Below are 5,937 nucleotides of genomic sequence, written 5' to 3'. Positions count from 1 at the left end.
AGTTGCTTCGTCGGTACCTGCTGCGGACTCTCAAATGAAAATCAGTATTCACAAAAGGGAGGGAAAGAACTGGAAATGGAGCCTGTATTTACTTGACTGACAGCAGAGCAGTGGATGCAATATTTTGTGTTAGAATCAAATAAAGCACCAAATTTACCATCTTGTAGCGTTTAGTGAGAATAAAGTATCATACGTCGCCAGATAACTTGTAATAAATCTGACTTGCTCGTTATTGTAATATGGTTATCTTAGGGTTAGAACGAGTGTTAGCAAGAGTTGCTAAATGACAAGCCGACCCATAAGAAGAGGAATACTCTGGGTTGCTGAAAGAACGCAGACTTTCTAATGACTTCTGTTATTGTTTCCTGAGAGCAGCGAGCTACATTAACCAGAGAGTCTGTAAAATCCCGTAATGTCCTTCGACAAAGTGAGAAACCCCATAAGCCATGAAAAGAGCTGCATATTTTTGGAACCATTATTTGCTGGAATTATGTAAACAGCAATGAAATAAAGTAACACAGCAGCCCTCCTCACATCACATAATGTGTGTTTATCTTCTCTCTCTGGTTCATGGATGTTTTTTGCACCCTTTGCTTCGCTTTAAAATGTTTTATTGCCCCCCCTTTATTTTATTGTTGTTTTTTTTATTTACATTTTATTGTTCTTTTTCTTCATGGTATGTCATGTTCATTTGTCTCCTGCTGGTTTACTGCCTGTTTGCTACAGCCATTCTCTGTCAGCAACATGCAAAGTGCCTTAAATTCAACCAATAAAGAAAGATAAGAGAGTATTAAAAATATTTAATAATCTGATTTTATATCATCTATATAAACTCTGACACTGGCTGATGTTGCTTGATAACCTGGTTATGTCTGTTCTGTTCTAGAATAACCTGTGGATCTTTGATCTCTGATACTACTGACCGTTACCTTCTTCACTGAATGACCCAATGACAAACTCCAATGAAAAAGTTACTGTCTCCTTAAAAATGTTTTCTGTTTTCACTTTGTTAAGATCAGGCAAATGATTATTTCATTTGTTAAGGAAAAAATGTATCTATTTAAAAAAAAAAAAGAAAAAACTTGATTCTATTAGTCTTGCAGAAACTACTTCTTGGCCTGGCTTAAATCATCATCTTCATGAGATTATTATACAAAACAGTGTGCCTGCGGTCAGAGGCTTCAATAGGACCACAGAAATACAGACTTCTACAGGAGATCGTTCCTGTCCACAGCCTTCAGCATGCACTATAACTCTGAAGAAACTTGGATACTATGAGTTACCACAGTTTTTAATTTTTCTTTTGTTATTAAAGTATTTTGAACTGAACTGAAATTGAACTCAGCTATCCAAAAATTGGGGCTAAAAACAGTTAATGATTTACCATTAGCCCTTTGAACTGATCCAGTTGGTTAGAATATTCATTTTTTCTTGAAAGAACATTGTTCCTGTTTACTTAGGTTATCTTTGTCTAAAATTAGAATTTATTAACATGAAACATGGAAGTAAAAAACTTGCCAGAAATAAATATTTTTTCCAGTCCCTGTACACAGCGCCAACTCCAGGCGTTAGGCATGAGCCTTCACATACTTGTCAGTAATGTCAAAAGCTACACCTAAATATTTCTAGGATCAGTGTGAATGGCAGTTTCCATGACCTGAATGTGTAACCTTTAAATTACACAGTAGTCTAACCACAAGGCCAACCAGTCTTCAACTTCCAATCAAAACTTCAGTGAGAAAGGTTGAAAAAGGTCAGACCTGAAAGGCCCGGCCAAAGTGATTGTCATGGGTGTACCGGGAGAAATCTTTCACTTCTTTATAGGTCAATGAGGTGTTTCCTTTAAAGGTTAGAAATGTATCTCTTTACTCCCTTTTTTTTTTCTCCAGATTGGCTCACTGCCCCAGTCTTTGTGCCACATAACGCCGCAATAAAAGTTTCAGCTTCATAAACCAGCCGCCAAGTTTCAACTTCATGCCGGCTGGCTGAGGGCTTTCAGAGCCGATGGTGTGGGGATACGAGCAATGCTTCAGCGGAGCAATCTCTCTATCAAATAAAAAGGAGAGAAAAAAATTTAATAAGCACATTAACGATGAGCGAAGAGTGAAATTTAATCACAGATAAGGATTTTATCAGCCTTTTGTGGACATAAATCTATTCAACACTTTAGCCTGCCTGAATGATATTACATACTAGATTGAGCTTCTATGAAATGCAGAGGGAAAGAAAAAATCTTGTTCGTTATGGAAACATTAACTGCAAATCCATTTGTTTTGTTCCAAAATGGTTCCAAAGCAGAATATTAGTTTAATCTGTGCTAAATAATGAAATCATTAATATAAATTTAAAAGAATGTGTTGAATTGTCTTTTTAATGTTTAGGGGCTTTCTCTGTTTTTATATAGAAAGCAGCTTTTCAAAGGAGGTCCTGTGAGTCAATTCTGTAATTAAGATAGATCAACACATAACACCTAACAGACTTGCTCAATTACCACAACGGCTATTAAATTATATTGGAGCATAAGCCTGTGGAAACTGTGGTGTTCGCTATGGAAACTGCCCTGCACATATTTCCAGCACTTAGTAGCTTTATGAACTTATAAAGAGCTGACACAAAGGAAAGACTCGTACAGTGTCCTGGAGAAATGGTGATACTAAACGTTTTCATATTTTTTCAAGACACAACCATAAGAGATAATGTAGCTAAACGTGTGTTAGACCATCATAAAGTAATGCAGAAACATGGAAAAGAAAAGACACAGATTTAAAATTTTTACATTTAAAAAATCTGAATAGTGTGGCATGAATTTGCACCAATAGATCGTAAATTCATGTTTTTCTCAAAATCCCCTTTCACTGTGATCACAGCTCCAGGTGTTTGGTGATGTGTCTCAACCAGCTTTGCACATTAGATGACTAAACTTTTTCTCTTTTCATCTTTCCACAAACTCAGTCTTGTTGGGCAGAAAGCATCTGGGAACATCCCTTTAAGTCTTGGCACATATTTGAATTGGATTTAGGTCTTGACTTTTGTTGGGTTTTTTAACCACATTACCATTTCATTGCAGGGCTGGTTGTCTGTTTAAGATTGTGCTAAATGCTCATGTTTTTGGCTGATTCTAAAAGGCTTTCTGCCTAGACTGCCCTTTAACCTTGACTAGCTTATGTTTCTTGATTTAAAAAAAAAGCATCATCACAGTATGATGCTGCCACCACTATATTCCATAGTTGAAGCACTGGATTTAGGGTGAAATGCCGTGTTAGTTTTGTATGTAGGACAAGACATTTAATTTTGGTCTCATTTGATCAGAGCACAGTCTAACAATGGTTTATTGTGTCTTCTGCAAGAGTTAGGGAAAACTGCAAGGAGACATTCTTTGGCTTTCTTTCAACAACTTATTAGTCTGGAGACACATAATAAAGCCCAGATTTGTGGAGTGCATGATCTATAGTTATGGCTCAATGAAACTTCTCCCATGTTTCAGAGGAATCTTCCTTTCTTATTATTTATACATGTTCTGTCTGCCTTATCAGTTTGAGTTGATTATCAGGCCTTGGGATGGTGGTAGTTTTGAAACACCTTTTATTTGAATTTATGATGAATTGAACAAAGCAGTGTAAGATGTTTAAAGCTGAACATGTTGTATAACACAACCCTGTGTTAAACTTCACCTCGTCTGCTGTGCAGCAGTCTTTGTGGTGATGTTTGTTCATTAATATTCTCTTGCAAACATCTTATTTCTAGACAAAGCAGCTTCAATATTTACCAGTTAGGTGATATTTGACGGAAACCATTTGTGCTTACGTGTTTTAAGAATAACAGATTAAATAGAGTGTATTTGTGCAATTGGCTGCAATTGCACAAATACACTTTTCACATTTGTGAAACATTGTGAAAAACAGGTACCACTTTTCTGTCTCACCACAACTATGCACAATGGTCTATCATATAAAATCTTATAGCACAATAAAGTTTGTGGCTGTTATGTGATGAACAGAAAATTCAAAGTGTATAAAAAAAAACCTTTGCAAGGTGGCACATTTTTTCACAAGAGTACTTTCAAATTCAGCTATAAAAGACATTATTAATGCGCAACATTTTAGAAAAATGAACTCATAAAGGTATTTTATGATTAAACTCTGTTTTTCCATCTAAGCCTCGGAACCGACTCACAGTATGTGTTTGTATCTATCAGTAGGGCCACATACTGATATCTTAAAGTCAATCTCACAAGCTCACTGGATGTATTTGAAAGATGACGTCCAGATTGTTAAAATCCCACCACAGACAATAAAACCCTCCAGTCTTTTCTCTGTGTGTTTGTAGGCAACAGCAGAGATACAATTTCACTGCTGCTTTGGAGCGGTGATGGGGATCCAACAGTGCTTATGAGCTATGCAATAAAAATGTTGTTATGCAGTTAAAATGAAATGTATGTGGCAGAAAGTTTCCCTGGAACATTGACACAGCTGTAATTTGGGGTTTAACATTTTTTTCTCTCTCTCTCTGCATAAGCGTCAGACGTGGTGTCCACAATAAGAACTGTGGATCTGTCTGAGCCAACAGTGCTCCAAACAGGAACAAACCTCATAAAGCCGAAAAATACTTTGTGTTGTAGCACCCTCTGCTGGTTAAGAGTACATTACATTTTAGTGGTACAGAAGAAAGTATTGTATTGGTGGAAATGTTAAATGTTTTAGTCTAAAATATGATCATGATTGCAAACAGAGTTAAATTACAGTAGCAAAATAAGAAGACAATTCTTGTTGTGCAAATGAATAATGTCACAAAAATAGATATCCTAGGGGACTGATCCCTTAAATTAACTAAAACAAATACAAAAATAATTGATTATTCGTGTTTTTTCTATAGATACATCTCAATTTTATGTACTTTTCTTACTGTGGTATTGCATGGACTTCATTCAACTTGTGTATTACTCTGAGACCATTGTAGGTTAGGCAATAAAAACCTACACATTTTCAAAGAAAATATTCTTAGAACCAGATCAACTCAAAAGCAACATTTAATATCTAAATCTATTCCAATAGATTTATAAAAACACAGACAGTGTGCCAATAAATGGCTAAATAAATGGTTTCTGCAGACTTGGTGGCATTGTAGGGAGGTAATTCCATTATCTGAATCAGGTGTGCTGAGGCAGGAAAACATGATTGAAAAACAGTTCTTTACAACCTGACTCAATGTGTAAAAACAAAAAAGATGTCGGTATCAAGCAATTTTTTTAAATGTCCTCCTGATCCAACACACCTGAATCAATCGGCTGAATTGCCTCCCCAGTATGCAGTAAAGTTCTCTAAAATCCTGATAATTACCTGATTATTTGACTCAGGTGAGTTGAAGCACAGACACTGGCCCTCAATGACTGGATTTGCCGTCCTTATATAGTGTGTATTAAGAATTCAGATCACATGAGCTCTGCTGTCAACAAGTCTGAGCTAAAGAAAAGGCAAAGAAAAGTTCAATGGCTCAGTTGCCTCTGGAAACGAGAAAAAAAAACATCTTTTGAATTGAATTTCTCATTTGTTCTTTTTCTGACAAAGCAAGTCTAGGACCACAACAAAGGTGCATTAACACTCCCCTAAAAAAGCCAAGTGAAATGAGCCAAATTCTCTGACACTACTTAAGAAAAGCACAAAGTCAGAAAGGAAAAAAGAATGCAATAAAAGGTGTCCACTTTGAAATCAGGTTGGCTGCGTTAAATGGCCCTAAGTTATGATCCTTGGGCCTCGACTGGGCCGAGTCTCAGCAAATGTCTGGAAAGCAGCAGAGAGTACATTGGCTGTCTGACCTGTGTACCAGCCAGATGCTATTTATCACTCACTCCCTTAGAAACAGACACACTGCGCTCCGTCCAACCTCTTGACTGACTCACTGGACCTAGCAGATGTTTTGACACATCCAGAGGCTGCTCAG

This window comes from Xiphophorus maculatus, chromosome 6 (assembly GCF_002775205.1).
Source record: "Xiphophorus maculatus strain JP 163 A chromosome 6, X_maculatus-5.0-male, whole genome shotgun sequence".
NCBI classification, from domain to species: domain Eukaryota; kingdom Metazoa; phylum Chordata; class Actinopteri; order Cyprinodontiformes; family Poeciliidae; genus Xiphophorus; species Xiphophorus maculatus.
This window is presented reverse-complemented; position numbering follows the sequence as displayed.